This window comes from Copadichromis virginalis, linkage group LG14 (assembly GCF_057382275.1).
Source record: "Copadichromis virginalis isolate Kocher_CV1m ecotype Utaka linkage group LG14, C_Virginalis_male_GT1.1, whole genome shotgun sequence".
In the NCBI taxonomy this organism is placed as follows: domain Eukaryota; kingdom Metazoa; phylum Chordata; class Actinopteri; order Cichliformes; family Cichlidae; genus Copadichromis; species Copadichromis virginalis.
Genome location: NC_140631.1, coordinates 40,179,049 through 40,206,611, shown reverse-complemented (window position 1 = coordinate 40,206,611; position 27,563 = coordinate 40,179,049). Strand labels below are relative to the sequence as shown.

Genomic DNA, 27,563 nt, shown 5'->3' with positions numbered 1-27,563 from the left:
TTTGACACTTCAAGTACTTGAAACTGAGTCATTACATTCACAGAAAGTAGTAAGGACTGTGCTGCCAGTTTGCTTTAGCTTGATAATTTTATACAAAGCCAAATGAGGCCAGAGCATCTAAGGAAGCCAATGTTAGCCCGTTCACCACTAATGATATATCCAGTCTTTGAATTAGTGGATCTACATATCCACTCATCTGTTATCAGTCTCAATTTCACATTAATGTCTCCAAGTGAACCTAGTCTGCTTGTTTCCTATCCTCAGTATGCTCCAACATCAGCGTTCATACAATCGTGATTCAAACAGCTTCTTTATAGAAAATATTTATCAAATTTAATAAGAAAAACAGTGCTCTGTTTTTATTCGTGCTCTGCCATTATTTGCAGAGCTCATGAATAAAACATAGAAACCATGTGAAATGTTTAAACAAATGAAAATTGATGTCAGAAACATGCCTCAAATTTAAGGCAGCAAAAGTGAGAGGTGCTTGAAAAAACAGCTGAAAGAACATTTTGCAATTAATTAGATGAATTAGGAACATTTCAATAATAAGACTGTGTCTAAGAGCATGTTACAGAGGAAATCTTTACAGAGTATCACCAATCTGCAAAAACATAGAATTATCAAAAGTTTCCAAGAACGTGGAAAAGTCTTTAAGGCCAAAATCAAAAACTGATCGCCAAACCCTCAGACAGCGCTTTAATTCTGTGATGGACATCAGTGCATGGTCTCTTCCAGGGATCACTGTGAACATAAATGCAGGTCAAAGGTCTGTGATGCAAAGGAAAACATGATCCAGAAACGCTGCCATCTTCTCTGGACCAAAGCTCATTGGAAAAGTGGAAAACCATCAAATTCAAAATTATTTATCCAGTTTAATAAAATGTTTCATTGCATTCAACTTTTTTGGAGTTGGGTTGTACTAAACAAATTCAAAGACTCAAATAATGAGGTCAGTGCATGTAATGTATCTGTAAGCCAAAAGCTCAGGCATCAGAGTTCTTTAAACATGTGGTTATCGATGGGTTTTCTACTCTTTGATTGGTCCAATCACCTGCTGCTTGAATCTTCTGTTTGTGACACCAGCCTGGTGAAATCTAGCTTAAAGGGAGGGAGAGGAGAGATGATGCTTGTTTCAGACAGAGGGGTTGATATGTCAGATAAGGGTCGAGGTAAAAAAAGATAAGGAAAAGTTACTCTAGTAGAGTCCAAATACATATAAAGAGAGAAGGAAATGAACAGAAAAATTTCGGACTAAAGGGGGGACAGCCTCGGGTACTGCATTCATCAGTTTCACTGATGCAATGAGAAGTTGCCAGGTTAGATTGATGGAAGGATTTTTAAGCTCAAAGTGAGACGTGGAGAATTGGAGGGGGTATCCGACACGCAGGAGGGTTATTTGGCTCAGGGAGGCATTTGATGATTCAGTAGTGCATGGTTATTTTATAATGCATCTTAGCTGTGGAATGATGAGATCTGATTCAATCAATTTTAATCAAATTGAATGTTTCTCTTCAATCAGTAAGAGAAAGACAAATGCTGGAGATGAGCCAAAGTTAAATCAGGCCTATTTGTGTTGTGTTCACTAAAAATGTTGCTGGCTGATTAGGATGTAGTGATGACCCTTTGTAATGTCAAATGGCTTTAAATACTGTTTTCATGCTTCTTTTGTGTGACAGTTGTGCCCGACCACCACAAGCCATTTGGCTGATACCACACAAAGGAAGCAAAGAGGTTGATGTCTGTGTTTCTGCTTTAATGAAAACCTCAGAGGTTTTTTTATTTTGCTTGTGAAGCGGTAGTAGATTTGCCAGGTCTGATTTCTGTAGCTTATGACCCTGAACAATATTTTGAGCAGCGGTATTAGAGGGACTGAATCGTTATTTGGCTTGAGTCTGTACACCGAGAGAGACTTTTGTTGCCAGATTGACTGCCTGTTTGAAGCAGTATGATGCTATACACTTTGGGTGTTGATGATAGTGCTGCAAGGACTGTTTTTGATGCATGGTGGCAGAGGAGGGGTTTTATTAATGTAGTGTAAAGTTGCCAGGTTGGAGAAACAGATGGAGCCATCAGGTAGAGCGGGGAGTTTGTTTATTTTCGAGATGGCAGAGCGCGTTAAGGTTGTCAGGATAAAGCGAGGTGTGTGAGGTGAAGTAAAAGCTTCTTTCTCTTTGGCCATTCAGATGCTATCAGCTTCAAAAGGAGGTTGTCTCCTCCAGGAACACGATGACAGGTATTCAGACAGCTTGGAGTCAGTTTGTTGTAAGTTTGACCTCAAATATATTTGGAGCCATTTCAGGAAAAAAAGGTGAAAAAAAGGCTCATAAGAGAGAAGCTGTTTAGAGTGGGATAAGTCACCAGGTTTCACAGATCTGAATTTACATTAAAGAAAATTGGGAATTGGTTTTTAGGAATGCCATATGTTGAAAAGTAAGTTAGACTGTTGAAAGTGAGAAAATGACGACTTTATCCTGAATTAAGGTATCTGCACTATTTTAAGATTAGGTTGGATCAATACTGTTAAAGATGGTCAGAGATATGACAATCAATAGACATGTTTGTATCTCTCTGATCAATTTAAGTTATTTTGTTGTGAAGTATTCTGTCATTCATAGCACGTTCAACAGTAAATTAGTATAAACTCACAGCAACTAGAAGTGAGCTTTGTGATCAGAGCTCCGCTGGCCTGACAGGGAAACGAAAGTGAACACCAGCAGAAAGCAATTTCTTTTCATTGTCGCTGGGAAAACGGCTGGCTGAGCCAAACACTGCACAACATCTCGTGCACTTAAGACTTCAGGGCAGAATAGACCAGTTGTTCATAAAAGACAGCTCCTGTCACAAATATTGGAAAATGCCCGCCTTCAGAACACTTACCAGAACCAAGCAGTGCTTTCCACAGGCATGTATTGTTTGGTTCAGATTCAGATTCATGAAATAAAGAGCAGAGAGCATCAGTGATGAATGCCAGTGGATAAGATATAATGCCCCATCCCCAGGAAACATCCACAGTTGAAGGCAGGCTTTCTGTGCTGCTCTTGTGGCGTTCTCAGCGGCGCATCTTTAGGACTGTGACATTGCACTAAATCGAATCTAAATTTACTATATTTGTCTTTTTACATTTACTGAAACTTCATCTTCTCTCAGTTGAACCTTTAAATATCCGTACAGTGACAGTCCATCTCGGATGAGGCCTAAGGCTGGGTCTTGTTTTAGCCACATGGTACATCACCATTTTTTTTAAATCTGAAGACGTTATAAATCAAGTTGAGTCATATACATTTTGGCATTGCGCATTTCCATGATGATGTTCCAAACATGAAATATTTCCTTTCATTTCTTACAATCAGGTAACTGATGCCACTGCATTTTCTTTTTCTCCTGTGGTGTACAGTTTTCTTTTTGATGTTGTTGTTGTTTTAGGTAAGTTCATCCCTGCATATCACCTTGACTTGTTGTGTAACAAAGATCAATTATATTATTATTTAAAAAGATCCAAATCATGTCAAAAGTCGCCTTAAAGTGCTTTATATTGTAAGTTAAAGACCCTACAAGGAGATGAAGCTGACAACTGAGACCAAAAGCTGATTTTTTTTGTTTCTGTAGGAAGTAACAGCATGTGACATCCTGTTTTCTACTTCTAGAATATTTCTGATAAGTCAAAAACACCTAACAATTATGCAAATGCTGAAAATTATTAGAAAAAACAATCCTTGTTTTGGCTTTGAGTTTTAGACGGTATTCTTCCTTTAATAACTACAAAGTCCTCAGGGTGGGGAAAAGGAGGACAGTGGACAAAGAAGAGTAGCTGCCAAAGTGGGGTGATTCGAGTCGGGGCAGCAGGAAGATGGCTCCCAGCATTATTTCTACAGAAGCGCTGACAGTTCCCAACCAGAAAATGTTCTTAGAAACCTAGACCTTTTCCTGCAGTCACTTATTTAGTCTTTTCCACTTCAGTCTCAGTGGATCTTTGTGGAAACATAAGTGGGCCAAATGAAATGCACAAACTTTCTGAAAGAAAAAGAGCTGTACTTAGTGAACAGGCTACACACTGGGGCTGGGAATCAAAAAATGCTTCCAGCTGAGAAGCATCTGCAAATCTGCCCAATCCACTGGAATTGTATCATTTATTGTCAGTGCCAGCTTCTTTCTGACAGTTTGTTTTTGGTCTTTTGATTTCTAACTGTTCCTCTTTGCTACAGTATACTGTGTTCAAAGGTTTGTTTGGTCAGTGTGTCAATGCTGAAAAGCTGTGAAGGTCCACTTCATCCACACATAAAATCAATCAGCATCAATAAGGGGAGCAAATACATAGAACCAGGTCAAGTACATTCAAATTCATATATATTCCTACAATGGAGAGGTGAGAAAAGGTGAGACAGATTTACCTTACAAGTGCCTGTTTGGATTTGGCATTTTATAAATAAAATTACACAGAATTGAAGAATTATCCCGCTTGGCTTTATTTGGGCCTCTGTGCTTTACCATAAGAGGTAATACTCTTAAACAGTCGGGCCGTTACCGGTCTGTGAGTCATTTGGTACCGGGCCGCAAGAGTTGAGGCTCGGGTGTGAAATTTATGGTTTTTATCGTTATTTTTTTTTAAATCTTTTTTTCGTTAACTCGGTGTCCCTGGGTCTTTTCTCGTGTGTTATGAATAACTCTTCTTTTTTTGGTACCAGTACTGGTTTTGTTTTGTTGTATTTATCCAGGACACCTTAAAGGCCGATCTGTGAAAATATTGTCGAATATAGACCGTGTCCGTGGCGCAACAAAGGTTGGGGACAACTGGATGATCCAAGTAGCCTTGAAATACAAAAAAAAAAAAAGATTTGGAGCAATCAAAGAAACTTTTGTCCTGCAGTACTACCAACTGTCCACTATTGGCTGGCACGATCTAACAATATTTTGCTTGCCCGAGTAGTCGGTCACGTGACTGAAAACTATAGATTCCCAAAATACAACTGAACAGCATGAATGATAAGATCCAATCACACATGGCCTCATAGCTAAAACCCACAAACTGTTGCTTTGTATGTTTTGGTGATAGTATTTGTGTCCTGAGCAGTTTTTAAATCTAAATCTTGTTGGGTTACATGTGTAGTAACCTGTCAAAATCTTTGACCGTGTGCGTCTCTGAGTTTTATGTTGTCTTCTCTCTCCAGTCATTGTCTTTCACAGCTCACTGAGCTCAGCATATTGTTTAGCGGTGCATACTGCCATCTGGTGGTGTTTTCATGCAGTGTACAAAAAACATGACATCGATACAGAATCTGTTTAAAGAAGGAGCATCTGTTTCACTGCCATGGCCGTGATCACATTAAGACAGTGACAAAGCCTGAAGCCTGAGAAGAACAGCTGATGATTTTTAAAACTTGCTCGAGGCAGCCACAGTAGCCACACTATGCTTACTGTATAAAACATGGTAGCTGTGTCATCAAACGTGTGCCTTTGTTTTCATTTAAGTCAAACCCTGTGATAGAAAACAGAGCCAAACTCAGTATCATCATGTTGCCTCTAAAACATGATATTCCCCTTAGAAAATCTTGATTGTTTCCGGATTTAAGGTTTAATCAGACCACTGATTGGTAAAAGATGACTTCCTTCTGTGCTGCTGATTGCATAAACAACAATGAAAGTAAATGTGTGAAGCAGAGAACCTGTTTTTTCTTCTTTGCTCCATTTTTTTTATGTGGTTTGGAGAAAATAACTCAGGCAGGAGCCATCTGTTGGTAATTGTGTCTTTAAAGTGTCTCAGAATAATAACATGTAACTCTTGGGACACATTACAGTGCTTACATGTATAGCACAAAGCAGCTAAGAGTAAAGGTTAAAGGGAACTGATCACCTTCTCAAATGTAAACATTAATATGATGGTCCAGATAAGTGGAGTCACACAGTTGATGTTGCTGAACCCGTGGTTAATCTTATACAGAAAGTGTATAAACCAGTGAAAATCTTTGATATCTTTTTATGAGCATGGAGATTTCCCATCTGTAGATGTTGACCAGTTAAGCTGTGGTTGGATAATCCTGCCTTTATAAAGCCATTACTGGGGCAAATATATAAAAACTGGGATATATCCACGCTCAAACCCTTTAGTGGAACATAATAATGGAGACACGAGTCACCATTTTTAGCTGATATGCCATATGAACAGTGACATGCAACAGTTTTTACAAAATGTAGCCACGCCCATGACTCGTTTGATGTGGTGCTAATTTTTTTCGAGCCAAATTTGATTACAAGTTCAGAAAATCCAAACGTAATTGTGCCATCGCCATTAGGGTTGACCGAGTCCATGGTTCTGCAAATGTGTACGCAGGCAGTCCGTCCCTCCTGCTGTCAAATAATTCTAAGCGAGCCTGAAAGAGTACTGATAACTGATAACACTTTTCTCCTTAAACAATCAGCACAACTGTGAGACCAGTAACTTCTTGGTTGAATCAGAGGATAACGGCTAAACCGACTGAACCAACTGAACCTGAGAGTGCAGCCCTAATGATCAGACATGTTTGGTACATCAGTATTAAATATGCCACAGCAGTTTTGGGGGATTCTCAGCTGGCACGAGGTTCAATTTTAAGTAGTTTTGAATACAAACAAATGTTGAACACTAAATGAAATTGTATATAATATGCAGAGTCAATGCTGGGGTCAGATTTGGTAATGCTATTAGCCTTCAACCATAAGTCTTTCTTGTGAGTGAGTCAGACCCTGTCATTGGCTAAGGCTTTGGCAGACCACCTTAGCATGATGCTGACACTGGGTTTCATTACTTTTAGAAGTTAGATGATGAAAGACATCTTTCCAAAACATGACTTGTTTGTAGCCGAAGTGAAATGTTTGTAATTGAGCACTGACTGATTAATAAGCAGTCAAAATGAGCTCCATCACTGTGTCACTGATAAGATAAGAAGCCCAATGGCACCAGCCACCTCCTGTTCCACCCTCCATCTGTTCAACTTTTAACTTCTTCTCTCCTTCTGATCTTTCTGTGCAGGCAAACTTGGCAGACTTTGACGGGCAGGTGACTGAGCCAATGATAGACTTACAGGACTTTTAACGAGCGCCTGCTGGGTCCTCCAGTCCGATTTACGAGGGCGTGTGCACCACACGGATGAGCCCGTGAACCCGGATGAGCACCATCGCTGCGATAAACCCTGTAAGAAGAGGACGGCCCCCCTCCCTGGTAAAGAGTTAAGCTGCTGCTCAGTGTGACACTGCTGGCACTGACTGTGGTTGCCTTTAATTTAGTTTACATAATTACATTTAACTCTATTGTCTTAAAGTAATCCAGTCATATGAAACTGACAGCTACTCTACATCAGCACACACCTACAGGAAAAACACTCAGTTATATAAACTCTGTCCTTTTTTCCGACGACATGGAATGAAATGGTATGAAAACACGACCTACATGGTTTTGAATGAGGGTGGACATTTAAAATTCAGGACAGTGAGACGTTTCTGGAGGAGAGGCAGGCTGCAGATTTACATTATCTATAAAAATGTAAGTATTCCAACTTTTTTTCTTCTCATGCAGCTTTCTTTGTGATTAAAAAGAAGGACAGCTTTGTGTTTATTTCAGTCCCAGGTCAGAATCTCTGTATTCTCCTCAATAAATTCATGCATTCTCAGAATTTGTACACAGCAAAATCTCCAGTGTTAATTTAACACTGGAGATTTTGCTGTGTACAAATAACACTGGAGAGTGTCTATATGGGTCCACACCTCTGAGTGTTAAATACAACACTATTGAGTGTTAAATTAACACTTTTGACAGTGTTATATGTTTAAAAGTAACCTAGTCAGTTTTGAAGATTAACAATGGCTAACACTGAGCAGTGCTGATTTTCTAACACTGGAAAATAACTCAAAATGTTAGAAATATTAGAAATTAGAAATAACACAAAAATGACCTCATATTGAACACCTCGGAGACGAAGGAAATGATAGTAGATTTGCAATGATTCAGGCCTCCCCGCCATCCTGTGAAAGTGGGGTGGACAAAGAGGTAGTAACAAAATATAAATATCTAGGCTTACACCTAGATAGCAAACTAGATTGGTCCTCAATACAGACAAGCTATGCTAAAAGGGGCACAGTTAGGTCAAGTTTATTTATATAGCACATTTCCAAACAGTCCACAGCTCCACAAAGTGCTTAACAATGCAAAATGCCTCTAAAGCAAATAAATGTAAAACAATGATGCAGTAAAATATAGAAAAAAATAAATAAGTCAATAAAAACAACTAAAAGAACAACTAAGGCTGTTAAAACCAAAATGTTAATGTTAAGTGTGTTGAATGCCAGACCATAAAAATGTGTCTTCAGTAACGATTTAAAATGTGTTTGTGCAGATGCAATATTTAGGGGAAGACTATTCCAAAGTCTGGGACCTGCCACAGAGAAGGCTCTGTCGCCACATGGAATGGATAACATTAGTTTTGAACTGGACCTCGTGGTTTTCTCTGGAGCACAAATAAATAGGAGCTCTGACCAGTAAGAAGGAGCTCAGCTGTTAAGTGCCTTTAAAACAAAAAGTAAGAGTTTAAATTGGATCCTGTAAGTTGCTTCTTTTTGTTAAGAAAACTGAGATTTCTTGTGCTGTTCTATGCTGCAGTCTGCTGGGGAGGAAGAATCAGAAACAAGGATGCAAGGAGACTGAACAAACTAGTGAGGAAAGCTGGCTCTGTAACTGGAGCCTGACTGGACACACTGGGGGAGGTGGCTGAAAGATGCACAATAAAGATGTTGGAAGCCATCCGGAACAGCTTTGGTGACCTACTTTATAACATCCTTACAGAACAAAAAAACAAAAAACCTACCTCTCCATTGCATAATGCAGAGATACAGAAAATCATTCGCACCCACAGCCATCAGGCTTTTCAAGTCTCATTCAAATAGCAGGTGAGCTAAGTCAGACATGAATTTCTCTCTGGGATCAATGAAGTTATTCTTATTCATATTTACATTGACAAACAGTGCAGTCCCTCCACATTTCTGTGAATCGGAAAACTCCTGAAACCAGGTGCAGTGTGAGTGTCTCTGACTATCGCCTCCAGAGCAATAATGATAATGAGGACGAGCTTTGTGAATTCATTAAAATTGAACCATGTGAGCAGAGCTGATGTTAACGCTCTCTGCACGTTAGCAACGTAAAATACTGGAGTGAGAGACTCAGTGATCCGTACTGTAGAAGCTGTACTGGAAGCAAAAGGTGCTCAACATGATGGCAATGAAACTGGCTGCATTTAAACCCTGCAAACCATCAGATTTTTTAAAGAACTCAGAACTTGATGGGCTTCACGCTCACACCTCCTACTGAGTTGCTGAGCAGTTTGCTTCTTTTGGATGTTGCAGAAAATCTGTTGGAAATATGTGATTGTGTCTGAGAGTCTAGTGTTTGTGGACATATGTTGTGTGTTAGGAATAAGAAACTACGATACTGGCATTTAAGCTGGAACTGTACTAATAACTCATATCTGCTTGTGGAAGAAAGAATAGCCCACAGAGAATAATAAAGAATAAAGTTATGGCTTGCTGGAGAGTTTAACTCTGAGACTGCTGTAGTAAAGCGTCTTCTATCCACTGCTACATTTGCATATTTCACTTTGTCGTATTCTAAAAATAATGGAGCCGAGCGTTGTTACTGATTTCAGTGCTGCAGAAGTCATTTGTTCACTTATTGTGTGCAGTTATTTTTGTGTTATTCCAATAAGGATTGATTTTAACTATGAAATGAAATGATAACAGGAGTTGCAAAGTCGTGCAATATTAACAGGATGAAAAGTTGAGTTACCGTTGCCGCTCTCGCTGTTTCCTTTTCAGCTGAAGTTTCTACCCACTAGAGAATGTGAAAATCAATGAAACGGTGCAGACACAAACCCGCTGTATGTTACCTTGACATCAAACATGACATCAGACAGTTTACTCCACTGGGTTAAAAAAGGAGGTAGATAAATGAGTTTTATGCACCGGATGACAGTCCTGCTTTCCTGCAAGATGCATTTAAAACGGTTTAAAAGACTCAAAAAAATAATCCAGTTCTTTTTTTAAAAGCAGAAAACAAGATTTAAAAGTCATTTTTAAAGGTTAACGCTCATCAATCTGTGGCAAGTTGCAATGAGTTCAGCAGCCCGAGGGTGACCGCACTGAAGGGAATTACACAAACTGGTAATAGAAGAAAACATTACAAAGAGTTCGCAATTATAGTGCGTGTGTGTTTGTGCGAGAGCGCGGTGCAGAGAAACACTGACTTAGGGTAATGCAGCCTTAATAGCCACATTAGTTTCTTGCTCCGGCTGAATCGTTTGAAGCAACTTGGACAAGCAAATAGGTCCATTAGGTAGCTATAGATCTCATAACACACGCTGAAATGGGCCCCTGAGTACAGCAAACCTGCATTCACCTGCACACTTCACTTCTTCTGTTCTCACAAAATGCAAGATGCACAACAATGTGCAGATGCAGTTTGTCTCTCTGATTAATTAACACACACAAACACGCACACAGAGTCGCATCTTTTTTCCCACTGCCACTCCGCGTGTCATTGAAGGCTTTTCTATCACAACTAATTTGCTGCTGCCGCATTCACTGCTGCAGTGACAGGACTTTCCTAATGAGACAGAGTGCTCACAGTAATGGCAGGTGTGGACCTTGAATCAGAATTACAGTAATGAGATGAGCAGGCCTAATGGTCACAAGCAGAATAATAAGAAGTACAGACACAGGATGAGAGCAGCAATAATGAGAGTGAAGGCTGTGAGACGAGTCGGGAAAACAACAGAGCCACGGCAGGAGAAGGTGGCTGCTGTTGTTTTTGGGGACGTCATCTCAAGATTTGACACATCTGAAGGTTTCTTTACTGAATATTCAGCTCTGTCTGATTAAGTAACGTGAAAAAAAAGTTTTGAAGTTTAAGTTTAGTCATGAAAGCGTGGCCTACATACTGAAGAGGCTTCCCTCTCCACCTCTCACTTGTTTGTGCTGTTGAGTTCTGCTGTGTGACAAGATAACGGACTCATAAATAGTCATCATTAGCAGTGAAGCTTCCGTGTTTGAGCTGATACCTGCAGAGCAGTTTGCGCTCAGTTACCATGTGAATGCAACAGTTTGGCATTAGTGTGACAGCAAAAGTTTTTCTTAAATCATTACTATAGTTATTTCCCACCATTATGCAAATTCCCCTCGGTGCTGGAATGAGCTGCAGACTGCAGAATCCCTCATTAGCTTCATATGCTAGTCTCATCACGTGCTGTCTGACTAAACAGGTTTGTGAATGCGTGTTGCTGGTTACACATCCCTGAGGTTGTGGTCTTAATGGTCCAGTGTGTGGAAATGGGGCAGTGGCATTTAACTCGTTTTCGTTTATGGGCAGATGTATCCCAGTTTGGGCTCGGAACAGGAAACTCAACAATCTTTTGCCATTTTCAGTGCAAAATTTTAGCATTCTGTGCAACCCAATATTACAGCAAAGCATATAATAGACCCACTGGTCCATCATGTGGGTGTCATGCTTTACCTCCCATAAGCGTGAAATGTTTAAGTTGCAGCAGAGAGCTACAGTGAATTAAAACCAACAAGTCGTTATTGACCCTTTATGCCAGGTAAGGTTAAGCTAGATTGCTGATCTGTATTGGGGAATGTTTCTTTGAAAGCTAAGGAGCTTGGAAAGAAAAGCGTCTGGACTTCTTTAAGTTGCTTGAAGACGTTTCACCTCTCATCCGAGAAGCTTCTTCAGTTCTAAGGTCAAATGGTGGAGAGTCCCAGATTTAAACCCAGTGGGAGTTTCCCCCCAAAAGAGGGACAAAAGCTGGCTTTCTTTGAAAGCCCATTGCTGTTTTTATGTTGGCTTTGAATTATCGCCCTCTGCTGGTACTGCAAGGCACTTCAAGCCTAGGAGAGACTTCCACAAGATGGACCAGCAGGTCTGTTACGCGCTTTGCTGTGATACTGGGTTGACCTGCAATGTCCGCAACTGTTCGCCATGGTCAGGTGTTAACCTTGTCTAATCCCTTTGTGGTATGACAAACCTTCAGGGGTTACATAAAGTAAAAGTCCAACCATTATACTGTTGTTTTATTCAGTTTTCACATACATCTGCGAGCCCAGGCTCAGAAATGAAAAACTGTAAAATCAAGAAAGCCCTAAATTTTCCATGTCGTGTAGAAGAATGGGGACTCGTCATGCTAGAATCCCACCAGAAGAAAATTTAAAGCTTTTAAACAGGTGCTAGAAATGTTTTATTTCAGCCTAAACTCGATCTTCTCCTAAACCAACCAACAGTTCGACTAAAGAGCACTGGTTTAAAAATACAGACTTTAAGAAAAAAGTGAGCAAAAAATGGTAAAGCTGAGTAAATGAGAATGAAACAAAGGCTACAGTGGCAATAACAACATTTGTTTGAACTTCCTGCCTTTAAAGATGCTGTTTAATGGTTTTAAAGGCCACTGTAGGTCACAACGTGTACTCAGCAGTGTCATCTGCACAATGTCACAAAAGTTTACACATTGCCCTTATTAATATTATTAACATGTAAGATTTATGAAGCTGTGCACAAGTTATAACATATTAATATTAAAAATGCATTAATGGAGGCGTAAGCGTGTTGACAAAGAGAAATACAATGAGTATGACAACAGAGCCTTGACATTTGTAAATGGCCTGCATTTGTATAGCGCTTTTCTAGTCCCTAAGGACCCCAAAGCGCTTCACACTACATTCAGTCATTCACCCATTCACACACACATTCACACACTGGCGATGGCAAGCTACATTGTAGCCACAGCTGCCCTGGGGCGCACTGACAGAGGCGTTTTCTGATGCGTCACAGAGGCTCAAAGATCAGAGAATTGTGTTTGAGACGAGAGGTTGTTCGTTTCTGCTAGTCATTACCATTGCTTGAGCCCAAGACCAAACTCTTGAACCTGCTCGGTGGCCAACAGGCTGCACTGCGGTTTTAGAGGAAGTCCTACAGATACGACTGTTTCATGGACAATTTAAATGGAACAGAGAAAAAGTAAAGTTGTTGAGATTTGTTTGCCCAAACTAGCATTTCTTGCTGATATGTTGGTTGCTATTAATTAAGCACTTGTATGATGTGTTGGTGTTGTCTGCACACCACACCGGGACAGTCATTAGGAAACCCACCAATTCAACCTGCGACTCAGACAGAGGTTGCAGTTTGAAATGCCCTCGCAGCAGAAAGAGCAGCTTTGGGAGTTTGGCTGTAATGGGCCTGTAACTACCACGGCCACAATTGCAATGATAAAGTGGTCACACTCAAACTTGAGGCTACTGCAGTCTCCGTAGAGCTGAAATTACTGAGGTCTGGTTATACAAGATTCATATCCCAATATACTTAATGATGATGCATGATATAAATCTCAGTATCCTCTGTGAAAAGAAAAGTTCAGAGGCTGCTGCGTCAGTTTTACGAAACATAGTTAAACCGTTGTCCATCTTTCTTTGTGCAGTTTAAAATGATTCCAGGTTCATAATTATGAGAACTGCTTCACTGGGTCAACTGTTTTCACTCATCTGGGGATATCTCAGCTTCTTTGCTGTGGAGTTGGATGCGGTTCTGGTCAAACGTCATCGTTTTCCATACATTGTCGTTATCACACCGCGGCCTGCGTATCACATTCATACATAAACAGTAATGGATGTGTCTGGAGTAATGTGGGGTTCATGTTGACCAAGAGTGCTTCGACTATAGCGATCTACCAATGAATAAAAAGCTGGTACTGCCCGCCGTGTTACGGACACAAACTGCAGCACGATGGATTTCAGGCAGATATCCTTCAATTAGGTGGAGGCCATGCAATAATTATATTCACATCTTCACTCCTTTACCTGTTAAGGAAGTGAAGCTTTTATACTCCAGACTCAGTTATATTAAAAAAATGCCATCTTATCAAACTCAGAATGAGTTATGAGAGAAGAGTGGAGAGCTACAAACGTGCAAAATTGTTAATATTTAAATGTTTTGATCATAATTCAGTACTGAAGCACAACCAGTTATCAAAAGTCACGCCGTGCTTCCTTTGAATGCTGAATATTTCTTTGCAGTGATAAGCTTTTTTTAGCCTCCGTCCCCTCAGCTTTTCTATAAAATAATGCAAACAATTTATTTTATAGAAACTTTTAGTACATCACTGCTGCATCCAGGTACCTAAAGTCCAGCCATTCAGATGCTGTAAATATAAAGAAGACTGGGAAAAGGGCTGTCCGCTCCCTGGAGCTGTCTGGCCAAAGCTCCATGAATACTGAGCTTGCGAAGAGTTTCAGGCAAATGCCATAAATATACCCATAAATGTAAACATACTGTTGCTGCTGTTGAACTTTGAAAACACTTTTGGAAGCAGAATAGCTCTTAATGTGTGTGGCGCTCCCTCTTCCCTTCGCTGTAAACTCAAGGTCAACAGACATATTACAGTCCTGACAGGAGCGGTGGACTCAGCCAAGGGACCGAGGACACATCCGGCTGCCGACAGGCTGCTTGGCCTTACTGGCTCCCTCTCTGTGTCGCTTTATAACTTTATTGATCTGGACAAAGCAGTGGAGCAGACAGGCCTATTACAGTGCACCCTGTATACCGCTGTGTTTCTTTCATGGTCATTCAGTGGAAGAGGTGCAGCAACGCCTCTACAGTGATGGGCACAGAGGAGCAAAATGAGGTTTTATTCTCAACAAAATTATATGTATATTGAGAAATAATGCAGAAAAAATCTAATCTAGCAGAGAAGAAGTAATCACAGTGCTATAGTTTCTGGATTCTGTCATTTGAGGGCTGAGCGTTAGCGTTTTGGATGCCATTGTTAGTGTGTGGAGTCAGAGTGAGCTCATAAGCTTATATTAGAAAGCTTGGTTAACACGCTGCATTCAGAAACACATTCCTGCTAATAAGTGCTCAGTAACACACTGATAAAATGCTGCAAAATCACCAAAGATGAAGCATAACGTTTGTGTTTGTACAATTAACCACAGGACAAGCCAAATTATTTATTAGCTTTTATTAAATTTGGTTAAAAAAAATCAGCGGTCGACTCAGATGGAGCTGAGATCTAGCAGGTAGCCTTTGGCTCAAGCTGCCTGTATCAATCAAAGAAGCCACGCCCCTGACAACCAGTATCCTGGTGGATGAGATACAAAAACAAACAGTTCATGTGAAAATGTAAAATATCCATAAAGGTGTTTTTTTTTTTAGATGTACCTCTCAACATTTATCTCTTCTGTAAAGCTGGCCAGTTTAAAACACCTTTTAAATGTGTGCTCGTTACTTCTGTTTCACCTCTGATATTTGAATCAGTAATCCGACACGCTGGCACTTCTAAATGTGAGCACAATTAACATTAAAGTCCCTGCTCTTTTCTGACTTGTCATATTATTTAATGTCAGCACCTTCAAGGCTTTGGCTGTGCATTTCCTGCTGGCTGTGCAAAAAAAACTTTGGCTACGAGTTGGACTGTCAAACAAAGCTGTGGTTTGTCAATTATAATGGTGCTTCTTCAGCAATAACACACATCCACTTTTGATGATAGAGTAGCAAATAAAATGCCTCGAATGGGCTCTACCTCTCCTCCGCACATCACCCCACCCCCACCCACAACCCTTCATCTTCTCCGGAGGTGTTGTTAGCAAAGAGCAGGCGCGCAGGAGGCTGAGTGAGCATCCACATTTTACAGCCGTGTGAGAACTTTGAAGAATTCCTGATGCTCTTGCACAGCAAGACTGTGAACCCAAAATGTTGCACAAATGATGTTATGATGATGGAGTTTATTTCTAAAGGCACAAGGCTCATTGGTGTTATTATTCAATAGTTGTGCTGAGTCAGCAGTTGTTTTAGTTTTGTTTGGGGAAATCAGGGGAATATGTGCTTACGGATGCTGTTATTATTTTAGCCCTTCAGACCCCCACAGGCAATCGAGGATTTAAGACTAGATACTATTTTAGTCCAACATTTCAAAGTAGACGTCTGGTGCAACAACATCTGGATGGATGGACAGAAGACACTTTTAAGAACTCCAGTTCCATAGATCTGTATGTAGTTGAATTTAGGTGACCAGAACTGACGGTAGTTCAAATCTTAATTCCAGAGGCTGTTCCTCTGTCCTCCACAGTGTGGGCATCATATCTTCCCTGCAGAGTGACTTGGGGCATTGCCTGGAGTTCATGGTTTATGCTGGAGTTCCATGTGAACTCCAAGTGAACCAAAATGCGTCACGTAAGAATGTTCAGTCATTCGTTTGCCAGGAAGAAGGTGTTCTGCACTATTGGAGAACATGAAGAATTTATGTTCATTTCACAGCTAGTATGTAGCCCGTATAGATTTTTGCACATCTGTAGTACCTCGTTGAATCCCAAAATACAAAGCATATGTTTTTAGCTAAAACTTGGAATGTACCCCTGGTGTTGGTTCAGATGGAGGTTGGATCACATTCCCATCATTCCCATCAACCACTCTGGAGTTCATTTGGAACTGCACTGAGACCTTGTTTTGGTCTGTACCCGAGTGCGATCACTGTGTGCACCAGAGAACCACACCAAGGGGAAAATGAGCCAGAGTTCAGTTAAAAAAAAACAACTAGCAGTTAAGAAAACACAATGAGCACTTTGAATACATTTCTGATAGCTGCTGCTGCTTTCTTCTGCGATGTTTTGTGGCTTTGACTTGTTTTGTTTGTGTTTTTTGTTTAGCTGGCTCTGTTTAAGGTTTCACTCCAGTTCCACACCAAACTGGGTAAGCTATAACTGGCTTGACGTTGTGCCACAAAACCAGAAACGGTCAAACCCAAACTCCATTTCTTGTTCAGCTTCACGTTTCTGTGTTAGTTTCATCACTTTCATCAGTTTGTTCATTCTATTCGTAAACCTATGTTACATTTCAGAGTGTGTCGGCCTTCTCTGTGTCTGTGTCAAGTTTTCATGTTCTTCTTGTGCATCCATGAATTTCCTTCAGGTACCCCGCTCTGCCCAGAGACCAAAGGCATGTATGTTAGGTTTGTTAGTGATTCATTGCCAAAGCAAGAAACCCTTCACTACCTTTTAGGTACTTCTGAACCTAAAGACGAAACCTCTCAGGAGAAAATATACTGGATGGGGCAACAAGATGTAAGGCACCATCAGTACAAAGAGATCCCGGCATGCTCGCTGGGCGGGACTTTTTTCACAAATCCGAATGCCCATTTTTCGATTATTATATTTCTGTAACATCGCAGGTTCGTCATACCTATCTCGATACTTCATCCATTAGTTTGTGCTCTATTTTTAGTATTTATTTAGTATTATTTAACATTTTCATGTTTTTATTTCTGTGTTTCATTTTCAATATCTGCCTTCTAATTTCTGTTTCTTATTTGCATGCAATTGTTTTGTCTCACTGCGGTATCAGTCCCATAAAACATCACACTCTTATTATTTCAAAGCATTTCTTCACAATGGCTGATTTATTGCAGAGGTATCAGAGCTGCTCAAACAGTGGATAAGCTTTGTGTAGCTTCTGTTTGGTTCCCACCTCCTCGTTGTTTAGTTTGTTAGAGATAATCATGTTTATTTCAAGGTTTTTTCACACTGTTCTCAATTAAAAAGAGTCTCAGTTTCTCAGTGTGGTTAATATTTTCTTTATCTTTCACTCAAAGCATTCATTGTCAAATATGAATTCGTGGCAGCAGAGATGATAATTCTACACTGTTTTCAATTCACAAGGTTAATTATAGAGATGGCACGATACCACTTTTTTATGTCCGATACCGATACCGATATCATAAATTTGGATATCTGCCGATACCGATATGAATCCGATATAGTGTTTTTTAATCAACAAAACTGTTTTTTAAAATATCTTGCTGCATTTTGCAAGTCTGCAAGTTCATACTCAAGTTTAAAACAACAACTACACTAAAGCTATTCTGTTATACCTGTATACAAAAAAAATATTTCATAGTTCAGCAATACTGATCAATCTAATAAACTTAGACCTACACCATCCTCCCTATTCTGGTATTTTAAAGAGTACTTAGCGTAAATATTAAGCAACCTAACTAATAGGGTTCCAACTCCCAGCAACAACAAAAAGAAATAAATAAAAAATAAGGAACCACCCCTCACGCTCCACCTCATGATGCTTAATCGACGTAATCAACCTTAATTTGATGCAGTGTGAAAAAAAATGCACAGAAATCAATTATTTTTCAAGAAATATTAAATAGATTCAACATCTTTCTTCAACAAAATTGCAGACTGCACAGATGGTACCTTCCCAAAGTAAAAAGTACTATAGCTTACTAGGGTATATATTAGACTTAATAGTTACTATATACAGTAATGGACTTCTATTCATTTTACATCAAATTAAAACTTTGGGTGTCAGATAATTATTTATTAAAAGCTCGGCATTTTAAATGAGGATAAGAAAGAAAAGTATGTCTTTGTGCCCCCTTTTCCCTGTTCATGCCCTATCGGCCCCCCTGGCTAAACTTTGCTAGATCCGCCCCTGCACAGTTACAGCCGTCAGCTACATAGAAAAAGATCCTCGAGTAGAAAGTAATATTAAATAAATTCTAACAACAGCTTATCAAGCTTAAACGTGCTGCTGTTGTTCAGCCGCTGGTTTCCTCTTTCTGGTGCAAAGTGGGCCAAAAGCAAACTACAGACACGGACTCGCGACAGAAAAGCCGATCAGCTGATCATTTAAGCAGTTTCATGATTGAAGTAGCAGCCGGAGAGCGAGAGGCAGTCGCTTGTTAAGCTTAACGTGGGAATGCTTTACAAACATTCAGAGATGGACTTACACACTTGCTTTACTTCTCTCGGGGATAACTTTGTCGGAGATGAAATGCCAGGTTGCTAGCGAAGCTCCACATGCTATCCAGACCACCGACAGGTCCGGCATGCCACAGCTGCTCTATCACGTGATGCATACTGCTCCACGTGCTAACGTTCTGAGGCGAGTTACGGCGTGTTGCAAGTTTTGTGAGGTGCTTTCGTGATATTTAATGGATCGGATTACATTTTTTATTTTTCTCCGATATCCGATCCAGTAATTTAGGTCAGTATCGGACCGATACCGATACGTAATATCGGATCGGTCCATCTCTAGTTAATTATTCCTGATTAAAGAGAGTTCAGCTAAGCTGTCTCAGAGGCAGACACTGGTAACACTGGTGAGACCACCGGTGAAAAAAAAGGGGAAAAGAAAAGAGTGGAAAGCTGTTTATGAAAGGTGTTTCTTAGGCGGGAAACCCTTGCAACTCAAAAGGTGCTGTTCTGGTGAGCCCCAAAGGGCTTTCTGAGCCTCCTGCATGGAGTATTTCTCTGCAATCACAAACTCTGTGTAAACAATCTTGGTATCAAAATAAAGCTAACAGATTTCATCAGAGGTTTAAATACTGCAGCAGTTGTTACTGTGTCAAAGTTACTGAGGCTAGAACACAGATAGTCAGTAATCAACATTTAAACATCATCTGTGCCAAGATTTATGATTCCATGGTGGTCTTCTTTTGTGGCTGGTTCACTGGATTTTGGTCGGAGCGTGTTGAAACTTGGAGTTTGGGGATCTGTGAGAGCCCAGCTAGCTAACCAGGCTTTGGTTCCCTTTTTACATTAAGTCGGGAGAGTTCGTGGCTCCGTTGTGTGTGTTTAGAAGACTTTTGCACAATTACGTAACTGCTCTTTTAATCATTGCTTGTTCTCACTGTGTTTGGTTGTTGTAGAAATGGTTTATATGAGCGTTTAGATTCTAAGGTTTCTGTGGATACCCCACATGTCAATATTTGCGTAAAAAACTTCATGCCACGGAGGGTTGCATACCTCTCAAGAGGTTTGACTAGTATTAAAATGATGCCTGCAAGCCACTCTGCAACCCAATTCCAGCTCTAAGTTTCCATTTAGTTTCTGTGTCTTTTATTAAACTTAACTGGAGAAGTTGTTTCTTTTCTGCCAGGTTTACATTTCCTTAAGGTCTATTTTCTGTTCTATTCAGTTTTCTCTCTGTGCACCCAGTGAGTAGGTGCAATTATTTTGGTTCACCACTGAAACACCAACTGAGCTCTGGTCGTCTTACACTATATAAACATGACAGGTTTTATAGTTAGCTTCTCAGCTAATTCGTTCACGCAACTAGAATCTGTGGTCGTCTTAGCATCCCTGGATTTGCACGCTGCAATGAAAGCTCAGAGAAATTTGGTTCTAATGTGGGATCTCAGTCCTAATCTTACGAATTAGTGAGGATAACTTAATAATGGCAAAAATCTTAACCTAGTTTTGTGGCTGTCTCCCACTGTTTGTCGACTCTGCTGCAGCGGGATGTGTGCTGTAAATGTCAGAGCAATTTTTCATTCTTCATCTGTGCCAAAATGAATTCCTGAGGCCTGACTGTTTGGCAGTAACAGCAGCCTGATCTGCTGCTTGGCTTTGCTTTTGTGTGCTAATGCCCCCCTGAGGAGCCCCAGCAGGTCTGTGTGTGGTGGCTCAGTGAATGTGAATGTCATGGTAATTTTACACTTTATCCCTAAAAGGATGGAGTTATATACTTCGCCTATCTATATCTGCTGAGATTTCATCAGACAGTGGTTCATCTGTGCACATTTCTTTTGTACGTCCTGACCAGAAGAATGTGATCTGGCTTTTTTCAGTTATTCTTCCTGAGAGAGAATTTCTACATCTGTCCTACTCTAAGACACTCAGGAGAATCTCACATGGATTGTACCACATGCTGGTTGTATATTGATAAAAACATTTAATATTTTGGTTTGAATAATGTAACTTGATAAAAATATAATCCAGACTCAGAGTCAGAAGTGTCAGCATGTTTTAAACTAAACAAGTTGCATGAAAATGAAGCCGATGTGGATAAAACTGCAGTTCCTCTGGATGCCACCTGAGGCTGGCTTCAAAAGTGAGTCGTCCCCACAGCCCTGTTAAAATGCCTCAAACTTTAATGCATTAAAACGTATTTATATGTTTTGGTGTATTGATGGTCAGGCTTTAAGTTATGAAACAGTCCAGAAAGAAATCCAGTGCCAAACACAGCAGGCAGGATAAAAGTTCACTAAATCTTCAGTCCAGCTCATATATGATCATGTAATGAAAACAACGGGAATACAACGAAACAGAACTTGAAGAAAGACTTAAAACAGTTTAAAGACGAGTGTCAGGGAGAGCAGTGGAGAATATGAATCCTGTAATTAAGTGTACAGACTGTTCTCATCCATGCTGTGTGTCTCAGTTAGGCCCACATCACTCAACCAAGCAAAGCCATCTTTACAAAATCTGTAGAAATAGGAATTGAATGTGTTACGTTGCTCTGAAAGGGTCCAGGCGATTAGGAAAAGTAACAAAAAGTGTCTGGGTCAGAAAAACGAGACAGAGAGGCAAAATGGTTAAATTAAAGAGTTTTATTAAAGTTTCTATTAATAACTCAACTAAAAGAGACGGACAAGCTGCTATCACCATTTAAAGAAACAAAACAAAACAAGCGTTGGTCAGTAAACTGAAAAGTAACTAAAAAGGATTCGTTGCCAAACACTCGCCCACACAGGCCCTAACCCAGCCAGGGCCGTGACAAATGTAACAAATCTCCAAATGTAACAAATCTCCAAATGTAACAAATCTCCAAATGTAACAAATCTCCAAATGTAAATGCAAATCTTTTAAGCAATATGCTTTCTCGACATCTGCTGATGACACAGGAAACCTCCAAAACCCCCTTGTTGCCCCTGAACGAGTTTTGAGTTCTGCTTGTAATGATGCTTATATTTGAATATGTGAAGTCCGAGTACTGGCCAGTGAACCCTCTGATGTCTAAATTATAATTCCTGAGAAGTAGCCATCACCCTAACCCCTAATTTCCTACATTTTGGAGAAAATTAAATGCTAAATGAGCAGTGACAGGGCTCTGTAAGTTGTTGCTAAACCCTCCTTTAGTTACACTGCAGTGGGCCTGGGCTGCTGGAGGCTTCCCCAGTGAGGTGAAATGAACGCAATTACTGAAAAAATGTTTATTTGGAAAAAAGCGATTAGTTGTAATTTGTCAACAGTCAGCAGAAATTTAAAATGATTTAAAAGCTGATAAATCTCCAAACATTGATTGTGTTCATCTGGACGTAGCGTTTTCAGTGGGAGGAACATTTCCTCACTCATCCAGAGGACTTCTTCACCCTCAGCTACCTGCAGCTTCAACCATCCTTTTTAAAACAAAACGTTTGCACAATGACTGAAACTAGCACCACTGACAAACAATGTGCTGCGAGGTCACTTCCTTTATCATTAACCATCAACTAATTTGGGGGTTTTCTTACCTGGATGATTGAGCATGCATCAAGACAAAAGCTGCAGCGGTTAAATCCAAGCAGGGCTGGGCTACATGAACAGTCTGCGTGGAGCGTAGAGAGGAATCCATTTTCTGAAACGTAATCTCAAGACCACCAGCTGCCAACACTTTAGCTTTTTATTGGCATTTTCTAATTTATCTGCACTCATGGGAAGCCTTGGCACAGATATCAACTGCATGTTATATCTGGGGAGCAGGCTGAGGGTCGCAGATGCCAACAGACTTAATAAACTGATCCGTAAGGCCAGCAATGTTGTGGGGATGGAGCTGGACTCCCTCAAGGTGGTGTCGGAGAGGCGGATGCTGTCCAAGATAAAGACAATGTTGGATAACACCTCCCACCCACTCCATGACATGCTGGTCAGTCACAGGAGCTCGTTCAGTGAGAGACTGAGATTACCGAAAAGCACCACTGAACGACACAGGAAATCATTCCTGCCTGTGGCCATCTCCCTGTACAACGCATCCACTTAACACACTGTTTGCTGCTACAACTACACATGTTTCTTTTCCAGCTATTTATTTATAAGTGACTTATGTATGTATGTATGTATATATATGTATATATTGTACTATTCTTAGTTAGCGTATTGTCTGTCTTGTCTTAATGTTGGTTTAAAATGGAGCACTGTAACAAAAAATAATTTCCCCCAGGGATCAATAAAGTATTCTGATTCTGATTCTGATTATCAGGATAACCGTACGTTTCACTAGAGGCCAAGAAAGAAAAAAGGTTCCTCTTGATAACTGATGGATTCCAGATAGTTGTTAAATTATCTATTATCCACAGCTGCTTTGATACTGATTAATAACTTCTGCAAAATGTATTAAATTGGGGCAGTCAGAGTCTAATATGCAGTCTTCAGTTTCAGAATGCCTGTGATGTAAGGAGCCTCACTTCACTGTTTGCTGTCATTAAATCACCATAAAGCATGCAGGAACTCTTTGAGGCACTCTTCGTATTAGCTGATGGTTGAAATGTCCCCTAAAGATGTGCATGTTTGTAAAACTAAAACAATTGTTGGTGGTCACAATGTTATCACCATTTTGTCAGTAAGCACACTTCACCTGTTGGTGGGTGTTTTTCACTCACTGGTTGCTCTTTTTTCCCTCGTGCGCAGCTTCACAGCATGTTTGAGCTTCCAGTGGCTCTTATTTGTTTTCCAAGCTTTTTGGTTTCAGATTCGGACACCACATTTATTTGTTAAAAAGCTCCAGTCGCATTTTCACGTTTGCATTCTGCACTTCACAAACCTCACTCCTACTCACTTTCCTCAGTTCGCTCCTGTGTGCAGTGGTTCTTGATGAATGAGAGGCGTTTTCCAACTGTTGAGCTTAAGACTGCTTCACTGTGCTGAACACTGATATGAGGTCGCGGGTGTGAGCTCGTGGTGGCTTTACACTTTGGTGGTCGTACAGTGACAGGGATAATTTGCCACAGTGGGATCTGATTTCCACAGTGATCACAGAAAATATTGTTGGACAGCTTAATTAGTTTCATTCAGCTTCACGCTGATAACATTCCAGAGGTTTGCTAATTCAAATGAGGGTCAGATTTTCTCATTTTCATTTTTTTCTGTTCTTTTTTTCCTGTATGAAACCAGAAAAACAAGCGAAAGAAATGGAATGAAAGTGTGTGAGGGCGACAGATGAGAGTCGTCTTGATTTTAAACAGTAAACTGAAGGAAATTCAACACCAGCCACAGACAATGGGATATCAGTGTCCGTTTAACAAATAGGCTTTACAAGTATATGCTGCTCAATGCAAGAGGGGAATTAAATATAGTAAGTCACCTTGATAAAGAAAAGAAGAACATAGTATGTCACCCTGGACAGATTAATATCCCACTGAGCACGTGCAGCAGAGCTGTGGCATATATAACGTTGCCCAAATGAAATTATCTCAGGAAGTGTGTACCAGCTGAGATGGAGACAGGAGAAATAGATATAGTAAAGTGAAATGCAGATCAGGTGTTTTGTGAGCAGCTCTGAATTTGCAGGACAAACTCGACCCAGGAAAAATATAAATGCATACAAATCTCTTCACTCATACATGTTTGCAGTCATGTTCTAAATATTTGATACTGATATGCTTTGATTAATTTGTGTGTAACACGTTAGTGTTACAATAGAATAATGTGCTGCCTATAGCATAAACAGGAGCTGTAGAGGGCTGTGATAAACAAGGCCAACTATAAAGTGCCGGAGCTTCCACACATAGATGCCGGTCCATAATCGTTCACTTATTCGAGGCAAAGTGTGGACCGTGCTGATCGATGTAAAGCCTATTTTACAGATATGTGTTTGTGTCACTTTGCGTAAGATTACAGCCTTAGCGAGGATGCTTGTGTGCGGTGCTCCAGAAAACCAAAGGCATGCAGCTCAGTGCGGATGAATCTGCAGGGAGCCCTTCACTTTCGAGCTGTTGTGCTTCAGACTCGAGCAAAGCACAGAAAGTGGCTTCAACTGACTTTTTATTTTAGCACCACAAGCAAAAGCAGCCCACAGAGCTGTTGTTTGTGACATCGCCCCCTGATGACAGTAAACGGCTACAGCATGTGAATGACAGCCTGCACAGCCATCCATAGGATCTGTGTGGGACCAACCCCAAAGCATGAAAAAGCCATGAAATCTGCACAAATCCCTTTGCTTTACTTCCAAAGGCGTCTACAGGAGCCTCCGGACTAAGACCACCAGGTACCGGAACAGCTTCTTCCCCACAGCTGTCAGACTCCTGAACTCTGCCTCCTGACGTCTGACCCACGTTAACACATGGACTGAACATACACACACCCACAATGGACAACTGTACCCTCAAACACACAATAATAACATGGACTGAACCACCACTCACAACCACTAGCACTTTATATAGCCTCTGTAGAAACTATCTACACCCTCACTTATCTTAACTGCACTACTGTATAGCTCTGTGTAAATAATCATTCTGTACATACGATAATTTTTAATCCTACAACTGTTTACAACTTGCATAGTTCCCATTTCTGTATAACTGTATATCCCAGATTCTGTAAAGTTATTTATTTCATATTCTGTATAGTTTTTCATATTTATATCCTGTTCATAGCCTGTACATAGCTTGTACTCACTACAGCCTGTACATACTTATAGTTAGAGAATATTCACAACATACTTCATACCGTGTACATTATAACATACCACAATAGACCCATTTCTGTAATATACAAATTCAAATTCAAATTCAAATTTTATTTGTCACACACACACAACCATACACAGTATGACATGGGGGTGAAATGCTTGTAGCTGTACAATGCCCGACCATTAAATGACAGAAGAAAAGTTTTACAATATTTACAATTTACTACAAAGATTTACAAATTAACGTAGGAATTTACAGTAAAGAATGTGCAAATAGCAGAAGAGATTATAAAGATAAGGATTATAAATTATAGGAATTATAGAATTATAGGAAATGTGTGGTGGTGCGTGTGGTGACGTGTGTGAGAGTCCAGTCTTATAGTGACGTGTTTGGGAGAGTCCAGTCCTACACCTGGTTCAGGCCCCGAATAGCCTGGGGGAAGAAGCTCCTCCTCATTCTCTCTGTTTTGGCCTTAAGGGAGCGGAAGCGCTTCCCAGACCTCAACAGTGAGAAGAGTCCATTGTTGGGATGGGAGAGGTCCATCATAATCTTCCTAGCTTTGGACTTGCACCGCTTGGTGTAGATGGACAGCAGGTCAGGGAGCTCTGATTGAATGATGCGTTCATACTCACATATCTATATTATTGCTAATATATATTGTAATATATCTATATCACTAAAGCACTTCTGGATGGATGCAAACTGCATTTCGTTGCCCTGTACCTGTGCATGTGCAATGACAATAAAGTTGAATTCTATTCTAATTCTATTCCACACCAGGTTTCTCTGAAACTGAAGCCTGTCTCGTTCTAACAAAATTCTCAAATAAAAATCTTGCCAATTACCTTTTTTTCTCTTCTCATTTATCTTCCACATCCTTGTTCCAGAGAGCTAACTGACCTGTTTCAAACCTCAAAGCTTTATCACCCTTTTTTTTAAAAACATTTCTCCAGTGCAAAGCTGATTTTAGCCACTGGTAACTGTAAATGCCATCTTATATGCAGGTAATCTATTATGAACCCACAGGGCCTTTATCAGCAAATAGCAGTCCTATAAATACACATGTGAAATATATAAAACCATGAAACATAACTGCGCCATCCTTCAAATGTTGCTTTGTTTTTGTTTGTTTTAATTGATTTTTATTTTTGTAATTTTCCCTTTCAAACTCTTGCTTCAAGTATCGAGACTCTTGCTCTGAATCAAACTCAAGTAAAGACCTTTAGTGGGATTTGAGCTCTAATCTCGTAGTCTAGTTTGCAGAGTTTAATTAAATGTGGATCTGAAGTAAATCTTTGTGCGTCTTCCCGCTGCTGACTCAAAAACACTGAGCTCCTGCTCTCAGCCACAGCTAACGATGCACAGTCAGCTCTGCGCCGTGTCGCAGTGGATCTAAGGGCAAAGGGATATTGTGCTTTGGTGGACACAAAAAGATGGGTCATTTGTTAAAGTTGGAGTCCCAGTCTTATCGAGCCACGGGCAACATCTTTAATTTGTAGCGCTGAGCAGTGTTTTCAGCAGCAGATAACAGAACAGTCTTGTGTCATGAAATTTCTTACGTGATGTAGGTCTTGTCCAGAATGCTGCTTCTTTTACAAATTTAGTGCTGAAACTCATTATTTCAATACAATTAGATGTCCTGTTATGCTTCACTTGTTTTCTTCCATATGTAGTGTACACTGCTGGTGGATACTGATATTAAATCTGGCCAAAGGTTTCCAAAAGTGACATCAGTGTATGTAAAAAAAAATGTGTGTTATGTCAGAAGGGATTTCCTTATATAGTCGTCAGGCATACTGAGACTCCACCCACTGGCTGTTTAACCCTTCACACTGTTAGGTGCAGTTAATTTGGGGTTAAAAGTGAAAGGAGCTATAAGTGCTTTTTTGACAGGATGAACCGATTTGATCAAATCCTAATTGTGCAGACGGATGTGTAAAGAAGCTGTTCTCGTTTGGGCTTTAAAGAAAAGTGTACATGACTTGTAAATCCAAATCCACTGGTGTTACGGCCTTTACGAGCAGCGGCACGCTGACTCAGACAGGCTCAGACACACACCAGCACTCAGAGTTCTGGATGAACATCCAGGGTTTTGGAAGT

At 40.3% G+C, this 27,563-nt stretch overlaps 1 protein-coding gene across 4 annotated transcripts in view; it reads left to right on the top strand.

Annotated features, from left to right (window-relative positions):
• LOC146694664 (leucine-rich repeat and fibronectin type III domain-containing protein 1-like protein) overlaps nucleotides 1–27,563 on the top strand; it is a 417,321-nt gene that overhangs the window by 204,336 nt on the left and 185,422 nt on the right. For 3 of the 4 annotated variants that reach the window (XM_085430925.1, XM_085430926.1, XM_085430923.1), the window contains exon 4: nucleotides 7,007–7,195. The gene's annotated coding sequence lies outside the window, so the exon portion shown is untranslated. Of the gene's footprint in view, nucleotides 1–7,006; nucleotides 7,196–16,707; nucleotides 16,751–27,563 lie in introns of those variants that run through there. The other variant, XM_085430927.1, reaches the window with a different exon arrangement.